Source organism: Scyliorhinus torazame, chromosome 23 (assembly GCF_047496885.1).
Source record: "Scyliorhinus torazame isolate Kashiwa2021f chromosome 23, sScyTor2.1, whole genome shotgun sequence".
Taxonomy (NCBI): Eukaryota; Metazoa; Chordata; class Chondrichthyes; order Carcharhiniformes; family Scyliorhinidae; genus Scyliorhinus; species Scyliorhinus torazame.
The window spans coordinates 72,909,388-72,921,823 of record NC_092729.1 but is presented as its reverse complement, the minus strand read 5'-3'; positions in this window follow the sequence as shown (position 1 = coordinate 72,921,823).

The following is a 12,436-nucleotide window of genomic DNA, read 5'->3' as shown; positions in this document are numbered from 1 at the left end:
TCTGTAAACTCCTCCAGCCCCTACAATTCTCATCCTCCTGTTCAAATCCCTCCCTCGTCCCCCTCCCTCCCTATCTCTGTAAACTCTTCCAGACCCTTCAATTCTCATCCTCCTGTTCAAATACCTCCCTCGCCCCCTCTCTCCCTATCTCTGTCACCTCCTCCAGCCCCTACAATTCTCATCCTCCTGTTCAAATCCCTCCCTCGCCCCCTCCCTCCCTATCTCTAACCTCCTCCTGCCCCGACAATTCCCATCCTCCTGTTCAAATCCCTCCCACACCCCCTTCCTCCCTATCTCTGTAACCTCCTCCAGCCCCTACAATTCTCATCCTCCTGTTCAAATCCCTCCCTCGCCCCCCTCCCTCCCTATCTCTGTCACCTCCTCCAGCCCCTACAATTCTCATCCCCCTGTTCAAATCCCTCCCTCGCACCCTGCCTCCCTATCCCTGTAACCTCCACCAGCCCCTACAATTCTCATCCTTCTGTTCAAATCCAACCTTCGCCCCCTTCCTCCCTATCTCTGTAACCTCCTCCAGCCTCTGCAATCCCTATTCATGTGTTCAAATTCCTCCCTCCCTTCCTCCCTATCTCTGGAACCTCCTCCAGCCCCTAAAATCCCTATCCACGTGTTCAAATTCCTCCCTCGTCCCCGCTCTCCCTATCTCTGTCACCTCCTACAACCCCCGACAATTTGGAGTTCAGGCAGTTTGGAGAGGGAGTTTGCAGAGGGAGAGGGAGTTTGCAGAGGGAGATTTGATCCTCTGTGTTAGTAACATGCAAACAACAGTCTCTGAAATGTTCCGGTTAACGAGTGGGATTATTTGGATGGCCGCTGTTGCCATGGATACTTACTCAGAGGTAAAAAGAAGTGGTTACCAACTGTCGTCCCTTTGAGCCAATCAGAAAAGAGATATGTCAAACATTAGGGTTATTATTGCTGGCACTCGACACAATCCCAATGGAACCAAACCCCTTCCCGTTCACTCCCACTCTAGACAATCTCAATGGACCCAAACCGCTTCCCGTTCACTCCCACTCTTCACAATCCCAATGGATACAAACCCCTTCCCGTTGACTTCCACTCTAAGCATTCCCAATGGACCCAAACCCCTTCCAATTCACTCCCACTCTGCACAATCCCAATGGACCCAAACCCCTTCCCGTTCACTCCCACTCTACACAATCCCATTGGAACAAACCCCTTCCCGTTCACTCCCACTCTACACAATCCCAATGGAACCAAACCCATTCCCGTTCACTCCCACTCTACACAATCCCAATGGAACCAAACCCATTCCCGTTCACTCCCACTCTACACAATCCCAATGGACCCAAACCCCTTCCCGTTCACTCCCACTGTGCACAATCCAATTGGACACAAACCCGTTCCCGTTCACTCCCACTCAACACAATCCCAATGGACCCAAACCCCTTCCCGTTCACTCCCACTGTACACAATCCCAATGGGACCAAAGCCCTTCCCGTTCACTCCCACTCTACACAATCCCAATGGACACAAACCCCTTCCCGTTCACTCCCACTGTACACAATCCCAATGGACCCAAAACCCTTCCCGTTCACTCCCACTGTGCACAATCCCAATGGACCCGGACCCCTTCCCGTTCACTCCCACTCTACACAATCCCAATGAACCCAAACCCCTTCCCGTTCACTCCCACTCTACACAATCCCAATGGACCCAAACCCCTTCCCGTTCACTCCCACTCTACACAATCCCAATGGACCAAAACCCCTTCCCGTTCACTCACACTGTGCACAATCCCAATGGGACCAAAGCCCTTCCCGTTCACTCCCACTCTACACAATCCCAATGGACCCAAACCCCTTCCCGTTCACACTCACACTACACAATCCCAATGGACCCAAACCCCTTCCCGTTCACTCCCACTGTACACAATCCCAATGAACCCAAACCCCTTCCCGTTCACTCCCGCTCTAGACAATCTCAATGGACCCAAACCGCTTCCCGTTCACTCCCACTCTTCACAATCCCAATGGACACAAACCCCTTCCCGTTCACTCCCGCTCTAGACAATCTCAATGGACCCAAACCGCTTCCCGTTCACTCCCACTCTTCACAATCCCAATGGACACAAACCCCTTCCCGTTCACTCCCACTCTAGACAATCCCAATGGACCCAAACTCTTCCAGTTCACTCCCACTGTGCACAATCCCAATGGATACAAACCCCTTCCCGTTGACTTCCACTCTAAGCATTCCCAATGGACCCAAACCCCTTCCAGTTCACTCCCACTCTGCACAATCCCAATGGACCCAAACCCCTTCCCGTTCACTCCCACTGTACACAATCCCAATGGACCCAAACCCCTTGCCGTTCACTCCCACTGTACACAATCCCAATGGACCCAAACCCCTTCCCGTTCACTCCCACTGTGCACAATCTCAATGGAACCAAACCCATTCCCGTTCACTCCCACTCTACACAATCCCATTGGACCAAACCCCTTCCCGTTCACTCCCACTCTACACAATCCCAATGGAACCAAACCCAATCCCGTTCACTCCCACTCTACACAATCCCAATGGACCCAAACCCCTTCCCGTTCACTCCCACTGTGCACAATCCAATTGGACACAAACCGGTTCCCGTTCACTCCCACTCTACACAATCCCAATGGACCCAAACCCCTTCCCGTTCACTCCCACTGTACACAATCCCAATGGACCCAAACCCCTTCCCGTTCACTCCCACTGTGCACAATCCCAATGGGACCAAAGCCCTTCCCGTTCACTCCCACTCTACACAATCCCAATGGACACAAACCCCTTCCCGTTCACTCCCACTCTACACAATCCCAATGGACCCAAACCCCTTCCCGTTCCCTCCCACTCTACACAATCCCAATGGACCCAAACCTCTTCCCATTCACTCATACTCTACACAACCCCAATGGACCCAAACACCTTCCCGTTCACTCCCATTCTGTACAAAATCCCAATGGACACAAACCCCTTCCCGTTCACTCCCACTGTGCACAATCCCTATGGGCCCAAATCCCTTCCCGTTCACTCCCAGCCTACACAATCCCAATGGACACAAACCCCTTCCCATTCACTCCCACTCTACACAATCCCAATGGACCCAAACCCCTTCCCGTTCACTCCCACTCTACACAATCCCAATGGACCCAAGCCCCTTCCCGTTCACTCCCACTCTACACAATCCCAAGGGAAAAAACCCCTTCCCGTTCACTCCCACTCTACACAATCCCAATGGACCCAAACCCCTTCCCGTTGACTCCCACTCTACACAATCCCAATGGACCCAAACCCCTTCCCGTTCACTCCCACTCTACACAATCCCAATGGGCCCAAACCCCTTCCCGTTCACTCGCACTCTACACAATCCCAATCGACCCAAACCACTTCCCGTTCACTCCCACTCTATACAATCCCAATGGACACAAACCCCATCCTGTTCACTCCCACTCTACACAATCCAAATGGACCCAATCCCCTTCCTGTTCACTCCCACTCTACACAATCCAAATGGACCCAAACCCCTTCCCGTTCACTCCCACTGTACACAATCCAAATGGACCCAAACCCCTTCTTGTTCACTCCCACTCTACACAATCCCAATGGACCCAAACCCCTTCCCGTTCACTCCCACTCTACACAATCCCAATGGACACAAACCCCTTCCTGTTCACTCCCACTCTACACGATCCCAATGGAGCCAAACCCCTTCCTGTTCACTCCCACTCTACACAATCCCAATGGACCCAAACCCCATCCCGTTCAGTCCCACTGTACACAATCTCAATGGACCCAAACCACTTCCCGTTCACTCCCACTGTACACAATCCCAATGGACCCAAACCCCTTCCCGATCACTCCCACTCTACACAGTCCCAATGGACACAAACCCCTTCCCGTTCACTCCCATTCTACACAATCCCAATGGACACAAAACCCTTCCCGTTCACTCCCACTGTGCACAATCCCAATGGACCCAAACCCCTTCCCGTTCACTCCCACTCTACACAATCCCAATGGACCCAAACCCCTTCCCGTTCACTCTCACACTACACAATCCCAATGGACCCAAACCCCTTCCCGTTCACTCCCACTGTACACAATCCCAATGGACCCAAACCCCTACCCGTTCACTCCCACTGTACACAATCCGAATGGACCAAAACCACTTCCCGTTCACTCCCACTCTACACAATCCCAATGGACCGAAACCCCTTCCCGTGAACTCCCACTCTACACAATCCCAATGGACACAAAGCCCTTCCCGTTCACTCCCACTCTACACAATCCCAATGGACCCAAACCCCTTCCCGTTCGCTCCCACTCTACACAAACCCAATGGACCCAAACACCTTCCCGTTCACTCCCACTCCACACAATCCCAATGGAACAAAACCCCTTCCCGTTCAGTCCCACTCTACACAATCCCAATGGACCCAAACCCCTTCCCGTTCACTCCCACTCTACACAATCCAAATGGACCCAAACCCCTTCCCGTTCACTCCCACTGTACACATTCCAAATGGACCCAAACCCCTTCCCGTTCACTCCCACTCTACACAATCCCAATGGACCCAAACCCCTTCCCCTTCACTCCCACTCTACACAATCCCAATGGACCCAAACCTCTTCCCAATCACTCATACTCTACACAACCCCAATGGACCCAAACACCTTCCCGTTCACTCCCATTCTGTACAAAATCCCAATGGACCCAAACCCCTTCCCGTTCACTCCCACTGTGCACAATCCCTATGGGCCCAAATCCCTTCCCGTTCACTCCCAGCCTACACAATCCCAATGGACCCAAACCCCTTCCCATTCACTCCCACTCTACACAATCCCAATGGACCCAAACCCCTTCCCGTTCACTCCCACTCTACACAATCCCAATGGACCCAAGCCCCTTCCCGTTCACTCCCACTCTACACAATCCCAAGGGAAAAAACCCCTTCCCGTTCACTCCCACTCTACACAATCCCAATGGACCCAAACCCCTTCCCGTTCACTCCCACTCTACACAATCCCAATGGACCCAAACCCCTTCCCGTTCACTCCCACTCTACACAATCCCAATGGGCCCAAACCCCTTCCCGTTCACTCCCACTCTACACAATCCCAATCGACCCAAACCACTTCCCGTTCACTCCCACTCTATACAATCCCAATGGACACAAACCCCATCCTGTTGACTCCCACTCTACACAATCCAAATGGACCCAAACCCCTTTCTGTTCACTCCCACTCTACACAATCCCAATGGACCCAAACCCCTTCCCGTTCACTCCCACTCTACACAATCCCAATGGACCCAAACCCCTTCCCGTTCACTCCCACTCTACACATTCCCAATGGACCCAAACCCCTTCCCGTTCACTCCCACTCAACACAATCCCAATGGACCCAAACCCCTTCCCGTTCACTCCCACTTTACACAATCCCAATGGACCCAAACCCCTTCCCGTTCAGTCCCACTGTACACAATCTCAATGGACCCAAACCACTTCCCGTTCACTCCCACTGTACACAATCCCAATGGACCCAAACCCCTTCCCGATCACTCCCACTCTACACAGTCCCAATGGACACAAACCCCTTCCCGTTCACTCCCATTCTACACAATCCCAATGGACACAAAACCCTTCCCGTTCACTCCCACTGTGCACAATCCCAATGGACCCAAACCCCTTCCCGTTCACTCCCACTCTACACAATCCCAATGGACCCAAACCCCTTCCCGTTCACTCTCACACTGCACAATCCCAATGGACCCAAACCCCTTCCCGTTCACTCCCACTGTACACAATCCCAATGGACCCAAACCCCTTCCCGTTCACTCCCACTGTACACAATCCGAATGGACCAAAACCACTTCCCGTTCACTCCCACTCTACACAATCCCAATGGACCGAAACCCCTTCCCGTGAACTCCCACTCTACACAATCCCAATGGACACAAAGCCCTTCCCGTTCACTCCCACTCTACACAATCCCAATGGACCCAAACCCCTTCCCGTTCGCTCCCACTCTACACAAACCCAATGGACCCAAACACCTTACCGTTCACTCCCACTCCACACAATCCCAATGGACCCAAACCCCTTCCCGTTCAGTCCCACTCTACACAATCCCAATGGACCCAAACCCCTTCCCGTTCACTCCCACTCTACACAATCCAAATTGACCCAAACCCCTTCCCGTTCACTCCCACTGTACACATTCCAAATGGACCCAAACCCATTCCCGTTCACTCCCACTCTACACAATCACAATGGACCCAAAACCCTTCCCCTTCACTCCCACTCTACACAATCCCAATGGACCCAAACCCCTTCCCGTTCACTCCCACTCTACACAATCCCGATGGACCCAAACCCCTTCCCGTTCACTCCCACTCTACACAATCCCAATGGACCCAAACCCCTTCCCGTTCACTCCCACTCTACACAATCCCAATGGACCCAAACCCCTTCCCGTTCATTCCCACTCTACACAATTCCCATGGACACAAACCCCTTCCCGTTCACTCCCATTCTACACAGTCCCAATGGACCCAAATCCCTTCCCGTTCACTCCCAATGTACACAATACCAATGGACCCAAACCCCTTCCCGTTCACTCCCACTCTACACAATCCCAATGGACCCAAACCCCTTCCCGTTCACTCCCACTCTACACAATCCCAATGGACCCAAACCCCTTCCCGTTCATTCCCACTCTACACAATTCCCATGGACACAAACCCCTTCCCCTTCACTCCCATTCTACACAATCCCAATGGACCCAAACCCCTTCCCATTCACTCCCAATGTACACATTCCCAATGGGCCCAAACCCCTTCCCGTTCACTCCCAATGTACACAATTCCAATGGACCCAAACCCCTTCCCGTTCACTCCCACTGTACACAATCCCAATGGACCCAAACACCTTCCCATTCACTACCACTCTACACAATCCCAATGGACATAAACTCCATCCCGTGCACACCCACTCGACACAATCCCAATGGACCCAAACCCCTCCCCGTTCACTCCAACTCTACACAATCCCAATGGACACAAACCCCTTCCTGTTCAGTCCAACTCTACACAATCCCAATGGACCCAGACCCCTTCCCGTTCACTCCCACTCTACACAATCCCCATGTCCCAAACCCCTTCCCGTTCACTCCCACTCTACACAATCCCAATGGACCCAAACACCTTCCCGTTCACTCCCACTCTACACAATCCCAATGGACCCAAACCACTTCCCGTTCCCTCCCACTCTACACAATCCCAATGGACACAAACCCCATCCTGTTCTCTCCCACTCTACACAATCCCAATGGACCCAAACCCCTTTCTGTTCACTCCCACTCTACACAATCCCAATGGACACAAACCACTTCCCGTTCACTCCCACTCTACACAATCCCAATGGATCCAAACCCCTTCCAGTTCACTCCCACTGTACACAATCTCAATGGACCCAAACCACTTCCCGTTCACTCCCACTGTACACAATCCCAATGGACACAAACCCGTTCCCGTTCACTCCCACTGTTCACAATCCCAATGGACACAACCCCCTTCCCGTTCACTCCCACTCTACACAATCCCAATGGACACAAACCCCTTCCCCTTCACTCCCACTTTACACAATCCCAATGGACCCAAACCCCTTCCCGTTCACTCCCACTCTACACAATCCCAATGGACCCAAACCCCTTCCCATTCACTCCCACTGTACACAATCCCAATGGACCCAAACCCCTTCCCGTTCACTCCCACTGTACACAATCCCAATGGACCCAAACCCCTTCCCGCTCACTCCTACTGTACACAGTCCGAATGGACCCAAACCCCTTCCCGTTCGCTCCCACTCCACACAATACCAATGGACCCAAACCCCTTCCCGTTCACTCCCACTCTACACAATCCCAATGGACACAAAGCCCTTCCCGTTCACTCCCACTCTCCACAATCCCAATGGACACAAACCCCTTCCCGTTCACTCCCACTCTACACAATCCCAATGGATCCAAACCCCTTCCCGTTCACTCCCACTCTACACAAACCCAATGGACCGAAACCCCTTCCCGTTCACTCCCACTGAGCACAATCCCAATGGACCCAAACCCCTTCCCGTTCACTCCCACTGTGCACAATCCCAAAGGACCCAAACCCCTTCCCGTTCACTCCCACTCTACACAAACCCAATGGACCCAAACCCCTTCCCGTTCACTCCCACTCTGCACAATCCCAATGGACCCAAACCCCTTCCCGTTCACTCCCACTGTACACAATCCCAATGGACCCAAACCCCTTCCCGTTCACTCCCACTCTACACAATCCAAATGGACCGAAACCCATTCCCGTTCACTCCCACTGAGCACAATCCCAATGGACCCAAACCCCTTCCCGTTCACTCCAACTCTGCACAATCCCAATGGACCCAAACCCCTTCCCGTTCATTCCCACTGTACACAATCCCAATGGATCCAAACCCCTTCCCGTTCACTCCCACTCTACACAATCCCAATGGACACAAACCCCTTCCCGTTCACTCCCACTCTACACATTCCCAATGGACCCAAACCCCTTCCCGTTCACTCCCACTGTACACAATCCCAATGGACCCAAACCCCTTCCCGTTCACTCCAACTCTGCACAATCCCAATGGACCCAAACCCCTTCCCGCTCACTCCTACTGTACACAGTCCGAATGGACCCAAACCCCTTCCCGTTCGCTCCCACTCCACACAATCCCAATGGACCCAAACCCCTTCCCGTTCACTCCCACTCTACACAATCCCAATGGACACAAAGCCCTTCCCGTTCACACCCACTCTCCACAATCCGAATGAACACAAACCCCTTCCCGTTCACTCCCACTCTACACAATCCCAATGGATCCAAACCCCTTCGCGTTCACTCCCACTCTACACAAACCCAATGGACCGAAACCCCTTCCCGTTCACTCCCACTGAGCACAATCCCAATGGACCCAAACCCCTTCCCGTTCACTCCCACTGTGCACAATCCCAAACGACCCAAACCCCTTTCCGTTCACTCCCACTCTACACAAACCCAATGGACCCAAACCCCTTCCCGTTCACTCCCACTCTGCACAATCCCAATGGACCCAAACCCCTTCCCGTTCACTCCCACTGTACACAATCCCAATGGACCCAAACCCCTTCGCGTTCACTCCCACTCTACACAATCCAAATGGACCGAAACCCATTCCCGTTCACTCCCACTCTACACAATCCCAATGGACCCAAACCCCTTCCCGTTCACTCCAACTCTGCACAATCCCAATGGACCCAAACCGCTTCCCGTTCACTCCCACTTTAAAAAATCCCAATGGACCCAAACCCCTTCCCGTTCACTCCCACTCGACACAATCCCAATGGACGAAAACCCCTTCCCGTTCAGTCCCACTCTACACAATCCCAATGGACCCAAACCCCTTCCCGTTCACTCCAACTCGACACAATCCCAATGGACCCAAACCCCTTCCCGTTCACTCCCACTCTACACAATCCCAATGGACACAAACCCCATCCCGTTCACTCCCACTCTACACATTCCCAATGGACCCAAACCCCTTCCCGTTCACTCCCACAGTACACAATCCCAATGTACCCCAACCCCTTCCCGTTCACTCCCACTCCACACAATCCCAATGGACCCAAACCCCTTCCCGTTCACTCCCACTGTGCACAATCCCAATGGACCCAAACCCCTTCCCGTTCACTCCTTCTCTACACAATCCCAATGGACCCAAACCCCTTCCCGTTCACTCCCACTCTACACAATCCCAATGGACCCAGACCCCTTCCCATTCACTCCCACTGTACACAATCCCAATGGACCCAAACCCCTTCCCGTTCACTCCCACTCTACACAATCCCAATGGACCCAGACCCCTTCCCGTTCACTCCCACTGTACACAATCCCAATGGACCCAAACCCCTTCCCGTTCACTCCCACTCTACACAATCCCAATGGACCCAGACCCCTTCCCGTTCACTCCCACTGTACTCAATCCCAATGGACCCAAACCCCTTCCCGTTCACTCCCACTCTACACAATCCCAATGGACCCAAACCCCTTCCCGTTCACTCCCACTCTACACAATCCCAATGGACCCAAACACCTTCCCGTTCACTCCCACTGTACACATTCCAAATGGACCCAAACCCTTTCCCGTTCACTCCCACTCTACACATTCCCAATGGACCCAAACCCCTTCCCGTTCACTCCCACTCTACACAATCCCAAAGGACCCAAACCCCTTCCCGTTCACTCCCACTCTTCACAGTCCCAATGGACCCAAACCCCTTCCCGTTCACTCCCACTGTGCACAATCCCAATGGACCCAAACCCCTTCCCGTTCACTCCCACTCTACACAATCCCAATGGACCAATCCCCCTTCCCGTTCACTCCCACTCTACACAATCCCAATGGACCAAAACCGCTTCAAGTTCACTCCCACTCTACACAATCCCAATTGACCCAAACCCCTTCCCGTTCACTTCCACTCTACCCAATCCCAATGGACCCAAACCCCTTCCCATTCACTCCCACTCTACACAATCCCAATGGACACAAACCCCTTCCCGTTCACTCCCACTCTACACAATCCCAATGGACACAATCCCCTTCCCGTTCACTCCCACTCTACACAATCCCAATGGACCCAAACCGCTTCAAGTTCACTCCCACTCTACACAATCCCAATTGACCCAAACCCCTTCCCGTTCACTCCCACTTTACCCAATCCCAATGGACCCAAACCCCTTCCCATTCACTCCCACTCTACACAATCCCAATGGACACAAACCCCTTCCCATTCACTCCCACTCTACACAATCCCAATGGACACAATCCCCTTCCCGTTCACTCCCACTCTACACAATCCCAATGGACCCAAACCCCTTCCCGTTCACTCCCACTCTACACATTCCAAATGGACCCAAACCCCTTCCCGTTCACTCCCACTCTACATAATCCCAATGGACCCAAACCCCTTCCCGTTCACTCCCACTCTACACAATCCCAATGGACCCAAACCCCTTCCCGTTCACTCCCACTGTGCGTAATCCCAATGGACCCAAACCCCTTCCCGTTCACTCCCACTGTACACAATCCCAATGAACCCAAACCCCTTCCCGTTCACTCCCACTCTACACAATCTCAATGGACACAAACCCCTCCCCATTCACTCCCACTGTACACAATCCCATTGGACCCAAACCCCTTCCCGTTCACTCGCACTGTGCGCAATCCCAATGGACCCAAACCCCTTCCCGTTCACTCCCACTGGACACAATCCCAATGAACCCAAACCCCTTCCCGTTCACTCCCAATCTACACAATCTCAATGGACCCAAACCTCTTCCCGTTCACTCCCACTGTGCGCAATCCCAATGGACCCAAACCCCTTCCCGTTCACTCCCACTGTACACAATCCCAATGAACCCAAACCCCTCCCCGTTCACTCCCACTCTACACAATCTCAATGTACACAAACCCCTCCCCATTCACTCCCACTCTACACAATCCCAATGGACCCAAACCCCTTCCCGTTCACTCCCACTGTACACAATCCCAATGGACCCAAACCCCTTCCCGTTCACTCCCACTGTACACAATCCCAATGGACCCAAACCCCTTCCCGTTCACTCCCACTCTACACAATCACAATGGATCCAAACCCCTTCCCGTTCATTCCCACTGTACACAATCCCAATGGACCCAAACCCCTTCCCGTTCACTCCCACTCTACACAATCTCAATGTACACAAACCCCTCCCCATTCACTCCCACTCTACACAATCCCAATGGACCCAAACCCCTTCCCGTTCACTCCCACTGTACACAATCCCAATGGACCCAAACCCCTTCCCGTTCACTCCCACTGTACACAATCCCAATGGACCCAAACGCCTTCCCATTCACTCCCACTCTACACAATCCCAATGGACCCAAACCCCTTCCCGTTCACTCCCACTCTACACAATCACAATGGATCCAAACCCCTTCCCGTTCATTCCCACTGTACACAATCCCAATGGACCCAAACCCCTTCCCGTTCACTCCCACTCTACACAATCCTAATGGACCCAAACCCCTTCCCGTTCACTCCCACTCTACACAATCCTAATGGACCCAAACCCCTTCCCGTTCACTCCCACTCTACACAAACCCAATGGACCCAAACCCCTTCCCGTTCACTCCCACTCTACACAATCCCAATGGACCCAAACCCCTTCCCGCTCACTCCCACTGTACACAATCCCAATGGACCCAAACCCCTTCCCGTTCTCTCCCACTCTACACAATCCCAATGGACCCAAACCCCTTCCCGTTCACTCCCACTGTACACAATCCCAATGGACCCAAACCCCTTCCCGTTCACT